Source organism: Caretta caretta, chromosome 6 (assembly GCF_965140235.1).
Source record: "Caretta caretta isolate rCarCar2 chromosome 6, rCarCar1.hap1, whole genome shotgun sequence".
Lineage (NCBI taxonomy): Eukaryota > Metazoa > Chordata > Testudines > Cheloniidae > Caretta > Caretta caretta.
This window is the reverse complement of record NC_134211.1, coordinates 35671153-35694799: the sequence shown is the minus strand read 5'-3', so window position 1 is coordinate 35694799 and position 23647 is coordinate 35671153. Positions and strand designations below refer to the sequence as shown.

At 41.6% G+C, this 23647-nt stretch overlaps 1 protein-coding gene, 1 long non-coding RNA gene and 1 pseudogene across 12 annotated transcripts in view; 1 reads left to right on the top strand and 2 right to left on the bottom strand.

The window, feature by feature from the left end:
* Nucleotides 1-11245, bottom strand: part of MICAL2 (microtubule associated monooxygenase, calponin and LIM domain containing 2) — a 197590-nt gene extending 186345 nt beyond the window's left edge. For 7 of the 11 annotated variants that reach the window (XM_075129422.1, XM_048855594.2, XM_075129416.1 and 4 more), the window contains exon 1: nt 11086-11245. The gene's annotated coding sequence lies outside the window, so the exon portion shown is untranslated. The remainder of the gene's footprint in view (nt 1-11085) is intronic. The other 4 variants (XR_012668904.1, XM_075129419.1, XM_075129420.1 and 1 more) reach the window with 2 other exon arrangements.
* Nucleotides 2510-2608, bottom strand: LOC125639267 (U6atac minor spliceosomal RNA; annotated as a pseudogene).
* On the top strand, nt 9741-23363 carry LOC142072512 (uncharacterized). The gene is made up of 2 exons (XR_012668905.1): nt 9741-9811; nt 22934-23363. It is a non-coding gene; the product is annotated as an uncharacterized LOC142072512 (long non-coding RNA).
* Nucleotides 23364-23647: the final 284 nt, after the last annotated feature.

The window sequence follows — 23647 nt, the reverse complement described above, 5'->3', positions numbered from 1 at the left end:
AATAGTTTTCCCCAATACAACAAGGGCTGCAGAATAGTCATGACAGCGCCAGCTCTTCCACAAGTTTTGAAGGGTGGCCCAGGCTATGTATACTGTCCCACTCCAGGTCTATATCCCCTGAGCCCATCTCTTGGGGCAGGAGAGGAATTGTCAGCTGCTTCCAAAGCACCAATTGCTTAACTTGTCCTAGCTGGTCCTCTGTATCACAGCTATTTCATATTTATCTAACTAACTTACAGTTAAAATTAATGCACAGAGCATATAATGAAGGCAATATCTATTAACATGCATAACATGGGTAAGCCTGTTGCGCATTAACCTATTTTCCTGTCCAAATATATAAGGCTCAAAGGTTCAAAATACAAAACTAGATAGGCCTAACCTGCAACCTTGGTTGTCATTCACACCACACACAGCAGCCCACGGTACAACTAAGTAAAGAGAGTATTAAGTTACCTAGCCATTATAACATGTCTCTACTTAAAATTTCAGCTCAAATACCTGTTCCCAAATTTATACCAGGTACCAAAGCCACAACACAATGTCTTATTAAATGTTTGGCATGTTGCATCAAGTTACCATTGGTATGTGGTTATATGTCATGGCACATTGTGAGCCCATGTGGCAAGGGAGCATCACATAATACAGCATGCTAAGAATGCTGACAAGAAATTTAAAACAACCCCCACTTTCAGAGCACTTTTAATAGAAAGTATGTCACAAACTGTCCAACCCTGTGTGTAGTCATTTTCCATATGAAAAATCCGTTAAAACAATGCACTGCATGTTTAAGTATTCACTTTAGCAGGTTTACTATTAAACACAACATGCTTTAGTTCAGCACACAGAACTTGTGCTCTTCTAATGTTTTAGTTGGTACACCTCGAGACATTATTTATTAACGCAATTAAACTGAAAAACAATCACTTAAGACTCCACTGTACTCCTTCACTGGGTCTGGCACAAAGACAATATCTCAAAGACTAATTATACCAACAGGTATTCAGCTAGGTGAGTTCCACTAAATTTTGAATCATGCACCAATAGTTCACATCTGTGGAACTTGTTTCCAGTCCTTAAACATGTGCACATTTCTGATACCTATTCAACCACACTAATGTTCTAAACACAAATACTGTATGTAGAAGTGACAGCTGGTTATTTATAAAATTGTGTATATAGAAACGCAAACCAAATTGCTGAGAGTCTCAGCGGACCACTTAATGATCTTTCCAAATGTTGTTTGTACCATTAGTTAACTATTGTAAAATGCTTTGGATAAAAGCGCTACATTAAAAAAAAAAAAAAAACTTAATAGTAATTAACTTTTTTGTTCTACAAATAAAAGCACATAACTCATTTTAATAACTAATATTTTAATACCTTTCTAATGTGCCCTCTCTCCCCTCCTGCGGCAGCCCCCAAGCTGGGGCTGGGAAGGAGGGCCGTCTCTCCCTGGCAGCCGCAGCCCTTGAGCTGGGGAAGGAGGGCCTTCTTTCTCTGGCCACCGCAGGCCTGCATGTCCCAAATTCCCCCCACCCGCCTTCTGACCCCTCCCACCTAGCCCCCCTAGGCCACCACTTCATCTTACATGTGCGTCTTCTCCAGGGTCCAGGCACCTAATTAGTGGAGCCATGTTCCCTTAGCGGGAACTATCTGCGGACCACCTGAATGGAGCTCACAGACCACAGTTTGAGAACCTCTGCTCTGTCATGCCATTGGGCCAAATCTTTGTACTTCCCATTGCCAGACCCTGAATCTTACCCTGTTCTCTTCAGAATGGCACCACATGCAGAAAATACACGAGAAACAGCTGGACAGTAGCCAAATGGGACACACAAGTCCACACAAGGGGGCTGATACCCTCAGCTCCCAGTGAAGCCAAAGGACACTCAGAACATAAGAACCATACTGGGTCACACCAAAGGTCCATCCAGCCCAGTATCCTGTCTGCCAACAGTGGCCAACACCAGGTGCCCCAGAGGGAGTGAACCTAACAGGTAATGATCAAGTGATCTCTCTCCTGCCATCCATCTCCACCCTCTGACAAATAGAGGCTAGGGACACCATTCCTTACCCATCCTGGCTAATAGCCATCAATGGACTTAACCTCCATGAATTTATCCAGTGCTCTTTTAAACCCTGTTATAGTCCTAACCTTGCAACTTCCTCAGGCTTTGAACCTCTCTCGTAATGAGTTTGATTCTACAATAACTGAAAAGATTTGTTCAGTTGGAAAAAAATATAGCAAAGTTATTGGAATATGCAAAAATTAGAAAGCTAGACTTGGTAAAATGGGGACAAAAATGTCCTGTTTTTAATGTTGAGGCTGCATTTCACATGGACATAATATAGCAGCATCCCCTGTACCAGAATTTGATTAATTGTGCTCCGTAAGAATTATCGTTTTGCATATTACAGTTTCTTCTCTGCTTTTTAATATCTCTGTGCTTCCACAGTCTTCCATTTACCCCTCCCTAGTCTACTGTGTTGCTCCATTTGTGTGGGGGGTTAGATGCCACGAAGTAAGTGGCAATGCCTTAACCATCTATGTGTTGTAAAGGCCACTGGGACCTCATTCATCCTTATCAAGGGGAGTGCTAACCTTTGTTAGGGAGGCACATTACCTCTAACAACAGTAACAGATGGACTCACCTCAGCCAGTAATCAGGATAGTTATTGTGATATGTTCCCAGCCAATTGTATAAAAATGAAAATACAAACACAGGTCTCCCCAAAGAGAAACAGTCTTCCTCAGTCTCTGCATTAACAATCCTCTTCCCCCCACATCCCAACACCTATTTCAAAGGTTTATATTAGAAACCATTCTCTGAATCTTTACACAGAGATTTGTTTAAAAAGCCTTTCACGTGACCACTCTGGGTGTGAAAACTACAAAATATATACAATATATTCTGTACGGTAGAGTAATTGAAGGTGCATTCAGCCTTTAAAAGACAGCACTTTGGGGGCCAATTATTGCACATTATGTGGCTTAATATTTTAAGAAGAAATGTTTGGAACAACCACAATAAAACATTTTAAATGGGTTACTGAAAACATGAAGAACAGTTCTGCATAAGCTCAAAAGCTTGTTTCTCTCAAAAACAGAAGCTAGTCCAATAAAAGATTATCTCACCCACCTTCTCTCTCTCTCTAATATCCTGGAATCCACACAGCTAAAACACCACTGCGTAAACCCCCACTGAAAAATTTACATGATTTTTATACATTCTAATTTACTGCTCATTTATGTCACTCGTACACAAAGGAGTAAACTGGAACGGCTCTTTGGGTGTTGCAACAGCACGTCCAGTCAATAATCTGCAAGCTTAAAAAGTCTGAGAAGGGTTTATCGCGGACTAAGATCCAAAGAACTTGCTTTTTAAAACACTAACAAACTCCATAATCACATATTTGCAATGCCAGACCAGTCATTTCAAAATTTCAGTTTAATATTAACTTGATAGCATGCAGCCAATAAGAAAATTACTGGTGTATTTTCTAAATGTATGTGGGTGAAAATAGGATGTGGGAGGCAGCGGGAAAAAAAAAAAAAAAAAAGAGATAAAACATGAGCCTGATCCTGTATTCATGACACTAAAGCCCATGGGACTTTTGCTGTATACATAGAGCATTTGGAATCAGATTCACAAAAATTCAAAGATTCTGTACAGTGACTGAATGATGCTGGCTGGCCTATGTCAATTTTAATAAAATTATTTCCCCTTCAGAGTCTCAATCTTGCAACATACAAGAGGAAAGGGAAAGGGGGCATAGACAGCACTCGAATTACAGGGGGATCTGGGGAGGGCCAAGCCCCCTTACTACTTTTAGGGTCTACCTGTCGTATGGAACCCTGACTTCTTACTACTGTTTAAATTAAAGCAAGCCACTTGACATTCTCAACTCCCATACTTTTTTCCCCATAATTTGAGCACTGGCTACGGAGGGGCAAGAAAAGGAAATTCTACTCTATCAGTGTAACAAAGAAATGGACTTGTATACAGCAGAGACCACTACTACTACTGATTATTAGTAATTTGTATTGTGTTAGCACATAGCTCTCTCATTTAGTTCCCTCCCCACCCCTGTGTTAGGCATGGTATACAACATACCAGCACAAAACAAAATGGTCCCCAGCCTCAAAGAGCATAGGTACTACTAGGTAAAAAGATAAATATGCTGTAAGAATCTCCATGTGTTGCCTTAAATAGAGTTTCCTTCCTTTTATGGAAGTAAGAAAAAGACAGGCCCCAATGTGACTAAACTCCAGTTTTGAGGGAAGCAGAGTAAAATTCTACTTACTTGCAAGGCTAAATGTACTGGTCTGGAGACAAAAGAGTTATAGTATTACTCAACTCCTCCATGTCAAAAATAAAGTGAGCAAACTCCAACTCTGGAATTTGTCACTATGCAGCATTAACTGTGCAAATGCACAATTAATCTGAAAAGTAATAGACCTATCTCAAGTCTTTGAATCAGTTGACAGCTCAGCTAGCATCCTTAGTTTAGAAATGAACATGTGTTCTCTGGAAGCAATGTAATACACTGAAATACTAAAAATTACTAACACTGCTGGTGAAAGAGTCAGTCTAGTGTAAATACCTCCATAGCCAGTCTTAAAGAGCTGCAGACCATACAGTTAAAGGTGGAGCTCAACTGTAGTCAAAATGTTCGGACCAGAAGCAGTGACAATATTTTTCAAACTAAGTAGTAAGAAAACCAAGGATCTACAGAAAACAGATGATGAAAGGATAAGTGGGTCTGAAGAAACACTGTGTTCCACACACAACAAAATATGTATTATTTTTTGCATTGCTTCTAAAAATGTGACTCGTTGGTTTTGCGTTCTACAACTTCTTAAATTTAAATTAGGCACACATGTTGCTAACTTAAAAAAAAAAGTCTTCCAATAACATAGGCTTCTATTTAAAGTGACCTGACAATCTGTTTTGCAACTTGTTAATTTCTAAGGTGCCACACCATACAGTGCCTCTTAGGACCAAGTCCTGCTTCCACTGAAATCAACCAGAGTTTTGTCACTGACTTCAGTCAGTTCAAGATATGAGCACAAAAGCCAAAGTGAGGTGTATAGATTACCAGCAGCTCACAAAAAATTCTGAAGCTGTGTGGTATTTCACGATAATTTACAATTGAAAACTCACATTATCTGAGAGTTTCCCCTAACGTTTTGTTTCAAGTTACTATTTTTGAAGTAACAGCACCGTAATACATGTGCGGTGGATCCAAGATTTATGCCACAAGACTGAAATATTTCAAGTTTACTCACCATAAAGAATCACAGAAGTGACCCTGTTGTCCTGCATACACAGACCACCACCACCACCCAACAATTAACTTGCTCACATCTCCGGTCATGAGACCGGGCACGAAAAAGAAATATTCTGCAGCAGAACTTTTTAAGAGAACAAACAAAAACAACATCAGACAGTACAGCATGTTTTACTCAAGATGGTTCATGATTCTAGGACAGTCCCCTGCAAATCTGGAGTTCTAATTACTTTAACGCAAAGTCAGTCAGGTACCCAAGAACATGTCCTATTGCTGCATGTCTTAGGGCCACAGTAAGAATTAGAATACTTAGCACATACAGAGCTTTACATTTTCAAAGCACTATATAAATGTTAATGAACCCTCAACAAACCTGTGAAGTAGGTAAGTGTAAGTATTACCCCATTTTATAGATGAGAGACAAAGGTGAAGTTACTTTGTTACACAGAGAGACTCTAGCAGAAATTAGATTAGAATTTAGGATTTTCCAGTTTTCAATTTGGTTCTCATTTCTCTAGCCCATGCCATAAACTTTGTTGCTTTACAATTTTTTCAACTTTGCAGGAAGGGCATGGTCATGTCCTTCAGGTGTCAAAACTTGAGGTGTCAGCTGACCTGGGGAAAGGTGGATTACTGAGCCAGAAGGGATAGCAAATATGTTTTGCAGCAACGAACTTGGAAGGTCCATCTGAATAAAGTGTCAGAAACATATATAAGGGGATGTAGTAACAGTTAAATTAATCAGGTTAGTCATAAAATGTTTTAAGATTGATATGCCAACACATAACCACATAATACAGAGAAAGCCAAGGCTCAGACTTAGAAACGCTAGGGCAGAACAGTTGTGCTGTGCTGCTGTAGCGTAAACAGTTACAACAGTGATGGAATGGGTTCTTCCATTGCTGTAGTAAATCCACCTCTCAAGAGCCACTAGCTAGATCAATGGAAAAAATTTTCTGTCAACCTAGCAGTATCTACACCAGGGCTTAGACTGGCTTAATTCCACTGCACAGGGCATGAAATTTTTCACAACTCTGAGTGACATATTTAAACTGACCTAACTCTATAGTGTAGACGAGCTCTTAATCTACACTTAAAAGTTGTATTGGCATAGCTACCTTGGTCAGAAGTGTGAAAACAGCCACACCCCTGACCAACATAACTATGCCAAAAACAATGAAGACGCAGCTTTGATGATGGAAGAGTGCTTCTGTCAATTAGCTAACATCCTTCAGAGAGATGGTGTTCCCATACCGACAAAGATCCCAGTTGGCTTAGGCTGCGGCTACAGTATAGGGCTATGCCATCATAGGCTGTGTGTACATTATAAAGCCTAAGAAAAAGGATTGAGGCTTTTCAGTCTCAAGTATGAAAATAAAAAGGTGTCATGCATGTGTCATAATAAAGTGTTCCAGAGTAGCAGCCGTGTTAGTCTGTATTCGCAAAAAGAAAAAGGAGAACTTGTGGCACCTTAGAGACTAACAAATTTATTTGAGCATAAGCTTTCGTGAGCTACAGCTCACTTCATCGGATGCTCATTAAAGCTTATGCTCAAATAAATTTGTTAGTCTCTAAGGTGCCACAAGTACTCCTTTTCTTTTTATAATAAAGTGTATCCACTTATAGTGAACAATAACTCCATACGACAGCCAGTGTACTTTTGGAAGAAGCTGTTTGTCACTCCATTATGCCTGCCTGAAACCACCACCACTCTGCTATCCAAAGAGGGGAATCAAGAGATATGAAAGAAGAGGACTGGGGGAAATAGGGAGTGGTCAAGGTCAAAAGCATAAATATGATTTGGGGCTTTACTCCAATGGAAAAAACAATTACAGGATCAAGGAAGCAATTGTTCTATAAAAGAAATCCCCAAATGTCAAAGCAAAGGCTTTTAAATTATTAGTATGTGTACAGTAGAGAGAAAACATAAGTATTTGGCCTGGATTTTCTCAAGTAAGAGTAGGCCAGGAGTGAAGTGGTCAGTAATTCTGTGCATCTTTGTTTTAGTTCATAAACATGATCACTAATTCCATTATGCATGAGAGAAGTCTTATAATAGGTTTAAAGTTAACATCAAAAACTAGTTGAAGTGTCCACTCTACAATGCCCTTTATTTCTAGAATACAGTGAATTGTCATGCAGGAAGAAGAAAGTGTATCTAGCATATAAAGTGATATCCCTTTAAAAATTATTTAGACTGAAATATACTTATATAGCCTCTTTTATCCAAGATCAAGGTATTTTACAGACATTTATTGTTAACATCCCTGGGAGATAAATGTTGCAAGTCTCACTACCCCCATTTTACAGATGAGGAAACGGAGTCACAGTGAGGTTAAAAGTCTTGCCCAAGGTCCATTGCAAGACTGTGGAGGTGGTAGGATTAAAACCCAGGTGTCCCAATACCCATCCCTCTGCACTATGTTCTAGCCAATATTGTTTCTCTGATGAAAAAGAGTTTGCAATACTTGCCTAACAAAAAAGTCAACTTGAAACAAAACAGAGGCTCTTATATAAAATTTCCTAGCCCTGCCAACATATTTCAACTCTGACCTGCAGGGATCATCTCTATATGCAAGAATGTAATTCCATTTCTTTGCTCGAATTCCTTCTTGGCTGAGATTACAGCAAGGATGCCAGTTGTGAACAGAATTTTAAAATTGACTGAGGCATCCAATCTTTTCGCACTGGCCACCGAACAGATATCAGAAAGTCACTAGCTTTCACTTATCAACAGTTGGCAGATTCAGTCCAGAGACTTTCAGGCAAGAGAATCTATATCTCATCATCAGTCTTCTGAGCCCCTCCAGTCGCTCACGCTGCCAGCATTTTGTTTAAACTCAGATTTTCAACCCATACCTAAAGTGTAATGGTTTAATAAAACAATTACTACTGTAGATTAAGCCACACTTCAAAGCCCTGAATAAAAATAGTTGTCACATCCAATTAGGCCCAATCTGTGAGCAGGAAAGGATGTTGTGCTGGTTAATGCGCACAGAGAGCCAGTCACTTAACACCACAGAGGAATGTTGTAGCTAGAATACACAGAAAACGTTTCTCATATTATTTCAGGAAGTTTACAGAGAGATGCTATCTGAAAGTTAGTATGCTGTCAAATATTTGTGCTTATTTCCATACATTCTTCTACCCAAAAACTAGTTAGGAAGAGAGAGTGTCCAAAAGGAAATATAAATAAAAAAGTAGTAAAAGTTATTTCAGGGCTCAAAAGCTCTAAGCTTGTCAATAAAAGATCTATCTTTAGATCAGACTAGGATTAAATGTCACTATATCCAAGACCAATCAAGGTGGCAGATTTGATTATAAAAATAATCTAACCAAGCAACTGCAGTTAACCTTCTTCAGTAGCAAAAAGCCAGTCAGCAGATCCTATTTAAGTGACAGATGAACATCAGGGGGACAACACATACCATACGTGTTTGTGTGCATTAAAACCTTTTCCAATAATTATACACTCTTTAGTCTGCAAAATTCAAACAGGAAAGCAATATTAGCATTCAGTGAGATAATATATTTAAAAAATACAAGTTGATAAAACATTCACCCATTCAATACACATCCTATTCCAAGAGAGCCTTACATTCTTAACAGATGTAACAATTGTAATCCAGTATGGACAGTGTGGATGAAGTCAGACCCCAGGCAGTGAGTAGTTAGCAATTTTGAGTCTATACACACTTATTGGCTGATCTATTGACCATTTCAGCATATCCATAATCTCTCTCAATAGCTATGCCATTCCATATAGTATTACATACAAATGCAGATGAAACTGGAGAGATGTGTGTGTTGTTAAAAAGTTTTATGATAAGCAAATCACAACAGTTAGTATGATAAGAAATGCTGTTCACAGGGGTGGTGTGAGGATTGATTAGTTAATGTTTGTAGAGGACTTCTCAAGTGCTGTGTGAATGCTAAGCACGAATTACATATTATGGTATACACAAAAGCTTATGCTCAAATAAATTGGTTAGTCTCTAAGGTGCCACAAGTACTCCTTTTCTTCATATCACACACTCACTATCATCATTCTAAGGCCATAGCAAGGCTTACGCCCAGTCTTTCCCAGTCTGGCCTCAGTAGAGTTTTTTCATTTCTGTAGCCAAAAAGTGTTCAGACAGTTCACCTTCACCCATTACCAGGAAGAACATGTTCATGTCTGTCTGTAAACAACCTCAGACTTCCCCTTCCCACCTCATCCAGCTCTTATATATTGCACATATGGTGCACCTCACTTCTGCCCCGGTTCTATTAGTAATCTCTCTTTACAATTAGCTGTCTCACTTCAGAGAGGAAGTGTGAGCAGTTAACACAGGGGTGGGCAAACTATGGGACTATCCTGCCCCGCCCCTGAGCTCCGGACCGGGAGGCTCGCCCCCGGCCCCTCCCCAGCTGTCCCCCCTCCCCCGCAGCCACGCCGCTGCACAGGGAGCGCAGCTTGCGCCCACTCACCTCCCAGGCTTTCAAACAAGCCTGTCCTGCCGCTCTGAGCAGCATGGTAAGGGGGAGGGGGCGGTTGGATAAGGGGCAGGAGGTCCTGGCAGTCAGGAGACGGGGTGGGGGGGTTGGATAGGGGGTAAGGGAGCAGGGGGATTGGATAGAGGATGGGGTCCTGGGGGGCAGTCAGGGACAGGGGTCCTGGGGCAGTCAGGGGACGGGAGGGTTAGATAGGCATGGGAGTCCCGGGGGGTGGTTCGGGGAAGGGGGTCCTGGCAGGGGGTGGTTAGGGGACAAGGAGCTGGGGGGGGGGGTTGGATAGGTCAGGGGTTCTGCAGGGGACAGGCGGGGGGGGCAGGCTGTTTGGGGAGGCACAGCCTTCCCTACCCGGCCCTCCATACCGTTTTGCAACCCCAACGTGGCCCTCGGGACAAAAAGTTTGCCCACCCCTGAGTTAACATGTGCTACTTTCAGCTTCAGGAAATGGTTTCTGTCAGAGGGAACAGGGATGGTACTTATAAAAAGAGAACTAGACCCTCTCCCCACCGCCAAAACAAACAACAAAAAAGTCCCACCCCCTCAAAAAGCCAAAACAGCCGGCTTGCCTGTTTCCTTGGCTGTCATTGACCAAATCAAACGCTGCTGCAATATCAAGCCCCGAGCCAAAAGAAAAACTGGCACAACCTGTCAGACTCCTCTTCCTATTTAAAACGTCAGGTTTGAAGCGGCTGCTAGCCATGGGTGGGCAGTGAAAGTCCCTATCAATCCACCTGTGCCAGAGAAACCTGAAATCGCTAGTTTCAAAAGCGTCTGAATTCCTGGCGCGAGCCCGTTTTGTTCAACAGTTAAATCAGACCCAGCACAGCTGAGCACCCCGCGCGCGCGCGCGCACAGACAGACAGACAGACACACACACGGAGTCTCTTTTCACGCGCTGGCATCTCACTTGTGGTTATATCACGTCCTGTTTCTTTTCAAAGCCACCCCAGCCCATGAAGCGGTAGCACTACAGCCCCGGCGAGGAGCGGGGAAACGGCCCAAAGGGCGGGTAAGGGAGGCCGAGCTGAAGAGGGGTCGGGGAGGACCCGGGCTGCGGGACAGCCGCGGCCAGGTGAATTATTCACCAGCGCTCCCGCCTCTCAGCTGACAGCACCTGCGCAACCCCAGCCGGCAACCCCAGCCGGGCAGCCAGGAGCCCGGGAAGCCGCAACACAGGCACGTTGGACACAATCCTGTTACACAAGCCCCAGACCGTCCCCGTCCTCCCGCCCCGGAGCCGCTCGCCCGGCGGGGAGCGGGGGCCGGGGGCCAGCGGCCGCCCCGGCCGCGACTTACCGGGCACCCGGCTCAGCATGTTGGGCGGGGGGGACCAGCCGGGCTCACCGCGGGGCAGGAAGGTGGGACGCGCGCGCTCCTCTCCCCATGGGACGCGGGCACCAGCTGGGGCGCAGCCCAGCGACTCTGCCCCGGCCGCCTGCCCGGGCGGAGAGCAGTAGAGCTGGGCGTGGCCCCGGCCGAGCCCCGGGCCAATCAGCGGGCGGCAGGGGGCAGAAGGCTCCTGCCCCGGCCCGGCCCGCTGTCACCGCGCCTTGCACGTGGGAAGCCGGGCCTGGGCAGCGAGTCTGCCCCGGAGCCCTGGGGCAGGAAGCCGCCGGGGGGAGGGGGACGCGCGGGTAGCGGTAGCGTAGGGTGTGCGGAGCGGGCCGGCCTCTCCTCGGGGGGCGAGGGCTGGTCAGGTCCCCCCGGCACGGCGCTGAGGGGGCCTGGGAGGGGCCAGGCCGAGGCGTTGGGGTTGTGGGGCCAGGCAGAGTCTGTGGGGCAGGCTGAGGGCGAGGAACGAGGTGCTGGGGCTGGAGGGAGACCGAGCCGTGCGGTGAAGAGGAATCAGACTCAGGGAAGGGAAGGACGCGAGAAGTTGGTTGGGGGTAGATGGGGTAGGACGAGGGGTGTAGAGGCCGAGGGCGGGGTTGGGAGGATGCAGCCACTGGGGGGTGGGGAGGGAAGGAGGGCAGAGTCTTTGGGCAGATGCAAGGTCGAAAGGATTTTAAAGGGGGGATTTGGAAAACGGGCGTTTGAGGAGAAGAGTCTGGGAGAGGGGTGTTCAGGGAGGGCAGCCAGGGTGAATAGAGAGGAGAGGGGGTGAAGGACGGGATGATGAGAGTTGTGGGAAGAAGCTAGAGAGACTAGGGAAGACAGAGGAGAAAGTGGGCATTTGCAATGCGAGGAGAAGAGGCTTGGGGAGGAATGAGCTACTTGAGGAGGAGAGAGTCTGGAAACTAGGGAGAGGAAAGAGGAATGGGTGCAAGAGGAGGAGGAAGGTCCATAGGATGTGGGGGATTTGGGGAAGAGAGACTTTGGAAGTTTGGCCAGATTAGAGAGCAGAGGGAGGAGGGAGGAATGAGGAGAGAGTGGGGGGAAGAGGCAGTGGCTTTGGAAAGGGAGGAGAGGAAGTGAAGAGATTGTGTGAGGGGAAGGAGGGCAGCATTATAAATAAGGTTTTGGCCCTAGGCAGCAAAAAGGGTAAAGAATGGAGACAGAAACAGGGAGGAAAGAGACTTGGGCCTTGTTCTTTTCAGAGGTGCTAAGCAGCTTCATTTGAAGTGAATGGGAGCTTTGGGTGTTTATTACCCACCCGCTAAAGACTGCTGCTGGTGAAGCCTGAAAGGGCATTGGAAGGGGTCTGGCTTAAGACTTATACTTCACACAGGATGCATTTTCTCCCTTGAATGTGCCTATCCTGTGTCATATCTGTACACAGAAATGGTACTGCAGCCCCCAAGAGTCACCTTTACACCAAGATCCAGCTGGTTTCTGACCCCTTGTGCAAGGAGAGCAGTGTGAAGGGCCTGGAATAGGAAGCCAGAATTGGAGCACGTGCATGCTCTGATGCTTTCTAATCTACCTGTGATTGCAGTATCTGTGTGCCTCACAATCTTTAATTTTTTATCCTCACAACACCCCTCTCGGGTAGGAAAGTACTGTTATCCCAATTTTACAGGCAGGGAGCTGAAGCATTAAGGCCCAGGTCCTTAAAGATATTTAGGCCCTTAACCCCCTTTGAAATCAATAGGTGTCAATAGGTCATTTTGAGGACCTGTGCCTAAGTGACTTACGCAGAGTCACACAAGAAATCTGTGGTAGAGGTTAGGAATGGAACTCCAGTTTTTCAAGTTCAAGATTATTTGACCCCATACTGGCCTACTCTGAACCAAATTTAAAACCAGTCTGTATAACATGAGTTAACTAATGTAGACGGGGCCTAATTTGTGACTATGAATGTGCACAGCTAAATAATATAATATACAATGAGCTAAATGTTTAAACAGTTGTCTGAGGCAAGAAGTAAACTTCAAGGTGAACGTGCCTCATGGAGTATACCTCCTGTTTGGTTTCAAAATCTTACTGTTGCTTGTTCCTTGCATTGTTTTACTAGAGCAATCTGCTGAATCTGAGCATTTCATTCTATTAACTTTTTGCGGAGATGAAGGAAGAAGGAGGCACACCTCGGGGCCCTAATTGACCCCGAGGTGTTCCTACTTCCCAACAGATGTAAAGAGGTTAAGTGGTGTCCGTATAAAATAAGTAAGAACTACTAATTATTCCTCAAGAAAGGCTTTTAATTAATTTTGAACAGCATAAACAAAACAGAAAAAGGAAAACCAAAGACCAGCACTGAATAAGAATTACTCTACATATGCTGGTCCTGGCAAGTCATAATAAAAGCCCCAAAGACAAGCATAAGTAAGGCTCTTATTCACCAGCTTTATATTCCTGGTGACAAACTATTTCAAAGGCAACATAAAACTGATGAACGACAGCACCACATGCAGCCGCTTGGACTACTTAAAAGACAAGCACAAATACATGCAAAGCTATTATGCATCAGCTATCTACTATCGACTTTGTACTACAGTATTGATACGACTATGATCAATTCGGCTCGAGCGACCAGACTTACCCTGCATTCGTCCGAAAAGTAAATTACCCTTCAGTTGGCCGCTTTCCACACTGGCCAGGTACAGACAGTCGAGAAGTGCACGTCCCTTTGGTTCAGGGGTTGTGGGTCAGGTATGACCGAAAACACACACACACTCACTCCTGTGCCTTCGTCCTTTTTATCTGGTCTGACGGCAGTGTTTTAGAATAGACCAACCAATCAGGGTGGGCCACATTGTTTATGTGGTTGCCCTAATTGTATAATCGATGCGTATTTAATTTTTATGTCCAATTGTTAGTTGTTCGTATAATTGAGGCCTATTTATTTTCTGTAGCCAATTAGATCTTGATTGTGGGTAATTTGGGGTTGATAAGTACACAGGAGTCAGCAGATATTGCTATCTGGTAGCAGCATGGCCTGACCACAAGCCACAAGGTTAAGCTTTATTTTTGCAAGGCTTACATTTTGAAGTATATGGAAGTTTGAGGCCTAACATTTGCAATTTTTTTATTTTGTTCAAGCTTGACAAGACAGTTGTTCAATTTATTCACACTTTTGAGCTATGATGCTTTCCTGTATTTAGCTTTTGAAGATGAAACCTACTTACTTTTGAAATTTATAAATACTATATAACAAAGCTGTAACAGTGCATGTTGTTTTTACCTGAAAAGTGTGTCTGCATCAGCAGGTTTAAGGAGTGAAATAGAAGATGCTTTTATATTATCATGAAGGAAGAACAAAAAGAAAAACACTTCTGGAATACCAGTAAATGGAGGAAAAGGGGCTGGCCTCAGTATGATTTGGAGCATAGTCTACCTAGCACGGCAGACCAGGCACACCACAAAACATAAGAATAGAAATACAGAATGAAAAATATTGCAGGCTCATCATCTAGTAAAGACACACTAACTCATTGCTGCAGGATGCTCATCCTCTCATGGGATCATACAATATGTGCCTTCTTCTCCTAACTTACGTAAGCAGATCTTTAAAATTCATATAAATGTAATATTACCTCCATGCTTGGCCTTAGTATTCTTGTTAGACAGATTTTAGGTCTTTTTAAAGTTAGCAAAACTTTTATATGGAGAGGAAAGTATGGTCCAGTGGCAAGAGCATGAGCCTGGGACTTGGAAGGCAGCATTCAATTTCCTGCTTCACCACTTCGGGTAAGTCACTTACCCCGTGTCCTCATTAGTTAAATGAAAATAATAGCACTTTCTACTCAGAGGTGTTGTGAGGCTAAATACATTCAAGACTATGGGGTGCTCTATATTATACTAATGGTGGCCATGTATTAAGTACCATAGGTATTTGCCCAATGTTAGGTTCTAGTCCATTGCTGAAGTAATGCATGGTTGCCATGTTGCAGTATAAACAAATAATTTGTCAATTGCATAATTTGCCATGTCCTTTTTATCCACTTTGTCTCCAAAAGACAGTTTTCTTTTTCAGCCATATAGCTATACTTGCTAAGATCACACAGACTCTTAAGTCACTGGAGTGGTTTATCTAAAGGAATTTTGCAGTTTAGATCCAGTATAATAAAAATATCTCTGGTAGGGAGTTAATTTCTGGATGTGGGAATATACCATTTTCAGAAGCCTAGAATATCTTGATATTCCCATCACACATGCAGGAAGGAGTCTTTCCCAAAACACACTGCACAGAATGTGTCAGCTAATCTATTCAGTATATTTGGTGAGACACATTCTAAGCAATATTTTTATTTGACCCCCTTAAATGCACTGGCACATTCATGCATGTATGTCAAAGAAGAGCATAGTACGCTTGTGGGTCCTTGATAAATAGCGAATATTCTCATCCTTCATTTCATTTTTAAATGAACTCTCTAGCACACCTTTGCCCCAGAGGTTTTCTTGTTCATTCATTGCAGAAATTTGAGGAAATGTCCTTTATTAGTAGTAGTAATGTGTATTACTGCACTGCCAAGGGACACTTGTTACAGGCCAGGATTCCACTGTGCTAGGTACTATACAAACAGAACGAAAAGAAGGTCCGTGCCTCACGCAGCTTACAATCTAAGTATAAAACAGGGGTCAGCAACCTTTCAGAAGTGGTGTGCTGAGTCTTCATTTATTCACTCTAATTTAAGGTTTCACTTGCCAGTAATACATTTTAACATTTTTAGAAGGTCTCTTTCTATAAGTCTATAATATATAACTAAACTATTGTTGTATGTAAAGTAAATAAGGTTTGAGAAGCTTCATTTAAAAATTAAATTAAAATGCAGAGCCCCCCGGACTTGTGGCCAGGACCCGGGCAGCGTGAGTGCCACTGAAAATCAGATCACGTGCCGCCTTTGGTACACGTGCCATAGGTTGTCTACCCCTGGTATAAAACAAGAAACAGACACATATACACAGACAGAGGAGCACAAGTAAACAGTGAAACAATATTGGTCAGCATGGTTGGCAGTGGTCTCTGCACATTAGCAACCTAACCATTGTCAAGTTTTTTGCCCTTTGCTATACTGGCTTTCACTTTTTCCCATATGTTTATCGCTTCTGCTGCAAATAGTAGTGATCAGTGTTTGCCACTATCCTCTGTTGTCCCATTTGCCAGAATGCTGCTTCCATCCTTTTCAAAAGGGCACCCTCAGCTAAGATATCCCAGTAGTCTATGCTACATGGTTCAGTGCACATGCCTAGTGGCATATCTCCTGATCTGGAATGCCAGTTTCCCCACTCTCTTCAGTTCCAATCACTGGCTCCCAGTCTAACCAGAGTTGTTTTTTCCTTGAAGCATATTAATATTTTTCAACATTTTGAAAAATGTATCAGGGAGTTTGATCGGGAGAAGCGATGCCACATATAAAAATCTAGGACATTTTACTATTTGGATCATATCCATTAGTTGGTTAAGACTTCCTGATATGTGGTTTTTTGTTTGTTTTGAAAGGATTATGATGATATTTCTGTTACAAAGATCTACCAATTTCGGGGCCCACAACGATTCCTAGTTATATCATTCAGTATTTATTTAACTGACTAATTCCTTAAGTCCCTATGCTATTTCTGTAAACTAGAGTTCCTTTCAATGTCATCTAGCGACTCTCTATCCAGTATGGCCTCCTCAAAGTCTGCAGTTTGTGAATCCAAAAATTTCTCTCAGCAAAGTTATGGGAAATGTATTTAACATCTTTGGAGAGGACTCTCATTTTAGCAGTGTATATACTTATCACCTCTGCATTTATTCTAAAAAAAAAAAAAAAAAAAAAAAAATTTAAACTTGATTTTAGAGTGATATTTCACCTGCATCTAGGCACCATCAGCAATAGTTGGGACAAGAGCAATTCTCTTGTTTTTAGTCAAGAAAAAGTGTTTGGTTCTGGAAAGCAATAGCTAGGATCCTCTTCCTTGAGAGTCACAATTGCTGTGTATTTCACAGGTACTGACCTCTGATCATCTGCTTAGGTATATTTGAAAATAAAAAAGGGTATTTGACATCTTGTCAGTGAGATGCTAATATACATTCAGATTAAGGAATTTAAGTAAACAGCTGTAATTCTTCCTCCGTAAAATCTACTATTCTTAGTTTACATCTTTTCATGCTGTTGTTCAAAGTTTTAGCCTTCCAACTGTTTGTAGCTACATGTTTTTTTTAGTGAGATGGTAATTAATACATTAAGATCCTCTAGTTTACCACTGTTTACTACCGATGAAGCATCAGTGCCTTTGGGATTTTCTTCCACGGAGATTTTATTTTCCACTTCTGTCATTTAGATTTGTGAACCTTTTTGTTCTGCTGTGATTTGCAGCAAGCTCCACTTTGAGAAGTAAATATGTAGGGATAATATCAAGGCCCAGGTCCCTATTAAGTAAATGGTATAGTCCCACTGGCTTCTGAATTTACCGCTTAGTGTCTTTGCATTTACTTCAATGGGCTTTTGGTCCACTCCTTGCAGCAGTGTTACATTAATATCCACCAACAAATGACTTACTGTAAACCAAACAAGCAATCTCTGCTGTGCTGGTAGGTTTAATTCCTGTATTGATGTTCTTACTCCTCCTCTAAAAACTACAGTCTAAAAATATGAAATAAAAGCAATATTACTTTCTACTGATAGTCAAACCCTGGATGTTAATGAGAAAAAAAAAAAGTTCAGTTTGTACTAGTCACAATGAATACTGTGTGGCAAAGTACCTTGTTTGCCTCAGCAGGCTCAGTTCTTTTTAACCTTGGAGACACAGGTTTGGGCAAGAAAGTCCTTCTAGGTGGCACACAGTCAGGATATACCTTTCTTCAGTCAGTCCCTTGTGCCTGTTTTCCTTTCCCTTCTGGGGAGGGAATGCAGCCTCCCTTCCTGAAAAGGTTCAGTGTCTTGCTGCACCCAGCCTACTGACAGTTTCCCTGCTTCTCTCACCCCCCCCCCCCCACTAAGGGTTTAAAAAGGTCTCAAGCAGTTGGAGTCAGCTGAACCTAATTGGTTCTCTAGCAACCCCTTTTCAGCTGAACCTTATTAACCTGTGGTTACCTCTCCTCAGTGGATAGGGAGGGGCCTTTTAACCTTCTGGGACTGATTACAACCCCCCGCCCCTTTGTAGCTGTTTGTCCTGGGTTTCCCACAACTGTTAATACAATCTTAGTTAACTTCAGAATAAGACTTTGCATGGCAAAAAGAAAACTCCAGTTAAATAAACTGGTAAAGAAACTTAAGCCCAATTCCACTCATAATTTTTCAAATCAGAGGAATCCAGAATCAGTACAGCTGGTAAATCAGATTGCACTTTAGTCAGTAATCCTAGACAAAGTCAACTGTACAACTCAGTATATATGAACCAGTTCAATTGTATTGCATTATAAAATAACCAGCCACATTGTTTCACATTATGTCAACACAAGAAATAAAATAGTAGTTCAAAGGTGTTTAGAAAAATAAAAATTGAGTATGAAGAATCTTAGGTATGCAGCATATACACACTTTTGAATGTAGTTACGAGAATATGATTGTAAACTGTAAATATACGGAATCTTCATTTAATTTACATTAAGTATTCTCTTTGTATTGCTATTAGATAACATAACTTTGTTTGGAACCTGCTGTCAAAGACAAGTATCAGTTTACAGTAGCTTTGATAAAAGAAAAGGAGGACTTGTGGCACCTTAGAGACTAACCAATTTATTTGAGCATGAGCTTTCGTGAGCTACAGCTCACTTCATCAGATGTATACCGTGGAAACTGCAGCAGACTTTATATACACACAGAGAATATGAAATATACTGAAAATACTATGAAAATACTATAATATGAAAATACTATGAAATAGTAGCTTTGATGTTAGTGTACCAAATCTGAGCTGAGCCTTTATTTAGCTACGAATTATTTATGTCTTATGTTGAAGAAAGTCTCTGTGGAGTCTCTTTATAGTTATTGGTGTTACCAGACAGGATAACACAATTCCAGATAGCTGGAGAATATTGTGATAAGCCTGCTGAGTTTAGAGAGAATTTCCAGTGACACTCTAGGAAAGTTCCTATCTATTTCTCGCTACACAACTGAGTTTCCAGTTCTCAGACATGGTTGCCTAGTTCTAAGATGAAACCTCAAAAATTCTTATTTCAGTAGTTCTAACTTCATACACAAATTCTCTCTTTATCCTCCCTCCTGCCCCATGCTGAATCTTTAAACTTAAACACTTAAATATCCTGTGTTACTTGTAATATATTTCTGTGTTAATGAGAGATTGAATGTATAAACATGTCAATGTTACAAGTTAATGGTAAATCTCTTTTTTCTAGTTCACAGTCTGCATATAAGTAATTCTAAATGTTACTAAAGAATAATAGAAAGTATTGTACAAACTGAACTTTACTGTACAAGGGAAGGGATGGCCTTGCTTCTCATGCTCAGAAATGGCCAGTAAGCATTTTCAGGCCATTTATTAAGAGTTGTATTAAACACAAATGTTGCTAATCTATCTCTAGGAAGATAATATAAAAACATTCAGCAAAATACTCGGGTATTAGTAATAATGTCGCCTATTATACAGCACTGTCTACCTTGACAACACTAAATAAATAAATACACACTTTAAATAATACACACGTTGTTTCAAAAATCATTTAAGGTTGCCAAGCAACAACAATGTACTCACCTTTCATATCATTTACAAAACCCAGGCACTTGAAAACAAGGAAATGCATAAGTGCTTCACAAATATTACATTGTAATCATAATAAACACTTATTCTTATTAAGTATAAAGAACATGCATATTTAATTGCAACACAACAATTCTAATTCTGACCAATAGATTGTTGTGAGTTTTTAAATATTTTTTTTAGGGCTGTCAATTAATCAGTTAACTCACGCGATTAACTCAAAAAAATTAATCGCAATTAAAAAAATTAATCACGATTAATCACAGGTTTAACCGCACTGTTAAACAATAGAATACAAATTTAAATTTATTAAATATTTTTAATGTTTTTCTACATTTTCATATATATTTCTGTGTTGTAATTGAAATCAAGATGTATATTTTTTATTACAAATATTTGCACTGTAAAAATGATAAAGATATAGTATTTTTCAATTCACTTCATACAAGTTCTGTAGTGCAATCTCTGTCATAAAAATGCAATTTACAAATGTAGATTCTTTTTTGTTACATATCTGCACTCAAAAACAAAACAATGTAAAACTTCAGAGCCTACAAGTCATAGATTCATAGATATTAAGGTCAGAAGGGACCATTATGATCATCTAGTCTGATCTCCTGCACAGCGCAGGCCACAGAATTTCACCACTACTCCTGCAAAAAAAAACCTCTCACCTATGCCTGTGCTATTGAAGTCCTCAAATCATGGTTTAAAGGCTTCAAGGAGCAGAGAATCCTCCAGCAAGTGACCTGTGCCCCATGCTACAGAGGGGGGCAAAAAACCTCCAGGGCCTCTTCCAATCTGCCCTGGAGGAAAATTCCTTCCCGACCCCAAATATGGCGATCAGCTAAACCCTGAGCATATGGGCAAGATTCATCAGCCAGATACTACAGAAAATTCTTTCCTGGGTAACTCAGATCCCACCGGTTTCAGAGTAGCAGCTGTGTCAGTCTGTATTCGCAAAAAGAAAAGGAGTACTTGTGGCACCTTAGAGACTAACCAATTTATTTGAGCATAAGCTTTCGTGAGCTCCCACCCTATCAATATCCCATTGGGCCTATTTACCATGAATATTTAATTACCAAAACCATATTATCCCATCATACCATCTCCTCCATAAACTTATCGAGTTTAATCTTAAAGCCAGATAGATCTTTTGCCCCCACTGCTTCCCTTGGAAGGCTGTTCCAAAACTTCACTCCTCTGATGGTTAGAAACCTTAGTCTAATTTCTAGTTCTAAATTTCCTGGTGGCCAGTTTATAACTATTTGTTCTTGTGTCCACATTGGTACTGAGCTTAAATAATTCCTCTCCCTCTCCGGTATTTATCCCTCTGATATATTTATAGAGGGCAATCATATCTCCCCTCAACCTTCTTTTAGTTAGGCTAAACAAGCCGAACTCCTTGAGTCTCCTTTCATAAGACAAGTTTTCCATTCCTTGGATCATCGTAGTAGCCCTTCTCTGTACCTGTTCCAGTTTGAATTCATCCTTCTTAAACATGGCCATTCAGTCCTACTTCTTGTTCAGCCAATCCCTAAGACCAGTGGTGGGCAACCTGCAGCCCGTGGGCTGCCAGACCGTTTATTTACATTTGCACAGCCGTCCACAGCTCCCAGTGGCTGCGGTTCACCATTTCTGGCCAATGGGAGCTGCGGGACGTGGTGTGGGCTTGGCCCTCGCTTCCCACAGCTCCCATTGGCTGGGAACGGTGAACCGCAGACACTGGGAACTGTGGCAGCTATGCAAATATAAATAAATGGTCTTGTGGCCCACCAGCGGATTACCCTGATGGACCACGTGTGGCATGCGGGCTGCAGGTTGCCCACCACTGCCTAAGACAAACAAGTTTGTTCACATTTAAAGGAGCTAATGCTGCCCTCTTCTTATTTACAGTGTCACCAGAAAGTGAGAACAGGCATTTGCATGGTACTTTTGTAGCCAGCATTGCAAGATATTTATGTGCCAGATATGCTAAACATTTGTATGCCCTTCCATGCTTTGGACACCATTCCAGAAAACATGCTTCCATGCTGATGACACTCGTTAAAAAAATAATGTGTTAAATTAAATTTGTGACTGAACTCCTTGGGGGAGAATTGTATGTCCTCTGCTCTGTTTTATCCACATTCTGCCATATATTTCATGTTATAGCAGTCTCAGATGATGACCCAGCACATGTTGTTCCTTTTAAGAACACTTTCACTGTAGATTTCACAAAACGCAAAGAAGGTACCAATGTGAGATTTCTAGAGATAGCTACCGCACTCAACCCAAGGTTTAAGAATCTGAAGTGCCTTCCAAAATCTGAGAGGGATGAGGTGTGGAGCATGCTTTCAGAAGTCTTAAAAGAGCAACACTCCGATGCAGAAACTACAGAACCCGAACCATCAAGAAAGAAAATCAACCTTCTGCTGGTGGCATCTATCTCAGATAATGAAAATGAACATGCATCAGTCCGCACTGCTTCGGATGGTTATCGAGCAGAACCCGTCATCAGCATGGACGCATGTCCACTGGAATGGTGGTTGAAGCATGAAGGGACATATGAATTTTAGCACATCTGGCACATAAATATATTGTGACGCTGGCTACAACAGCGCCATGAGAACGCCTGTTCTCACTTTCAGGTGACATTGTAAACAAGAAGCGGGCAGCATTATCTCCTGCAAATGTAAATAAACTTGTTTGTCTGAGCAATTGTCTGAACAAGAAGTAGGACTGAGTGGACTTGCAGGCTCTAAAATTTTACATTGTTTTATATTTGAATGCAGGGTTTTTTTTGTGTGCATGATTCTACATTTGTAAGTTGCATTTCCATGATAAAGAGATTGTACTATAGTACTTGTACTAGATGAATTGAAAAATACTATTTCTTTTGTCTTTTTACAGTGCAAGTACTTGTAATCAAAAATAAATATAAAGTGAGCACTGTATACTTCGTGTTGTGTTGAAATTGAAATAAATATATTTGAAAATGTAGAAAACATCAAATTATGATTTGAGATTTTTTTAATAAATAACACTATTTTAGGGGAAAGCAAAGTTAAATAGTCTATGTTGCGATGAAATATACATTTCTGCATTGCAATAAGCCACATCAGTTGTCCTTCCTCCACAGGGCATTGAAGTCAATGGCAAAACTCCCACTGACTTTAATGGGGCAAGATCTGGGCGACAGTGAAGAGTGCTGCATTGTATGGTGGAAAGAAGAAAAAAAGATTGATCAGGACCTCTCTCAGATGGAGGGATCTTGCAGACTGCACCGGTGGCCAATGGCAGCATAGCAGAATGACTCCTGTAACAGATGTTCATGGTATGATAAGACAGCCACTCTACATACATGAAAAAGGAATTTTGTCCTAAATTTATAGTCTTCCTAACTATACCTGTGTGTGAGTGACTGCCTGAACCTTAGGAGATCTACCTTTAAAGAAAAATTGGACTTCTTCTGTCTGTAGATAGCAAGTGTAATGATGTATTGGAGTGTTCTGTTTTTTACTCTGACTGTGGCTAAAATACATAACCTTGAAAGTTTTTAAAAAGTATAATTATTTTCTTTAAAGCATTTATTGCAATTGAGTTCTTCTATTCTGCATCCAGCCACAACAGCTTTAAAGATTTTGCTTTTCTATCTGATCACAGACCAAAGTAGCTTACTCTTATTTTCACCACTTCATCCCTAGTTTCTTAAAATGGGGCCCTAAGGCATTTACTCTGGCTATAATTAGGTTGTTCAAGCTTAGTCAGCTTCAGTTTTCCACAATTAAAACTGGCTCCATTCCAAGATGGTCAGTTTTCCATAAACATATGAAAGAGATCTTGAGTTATATTA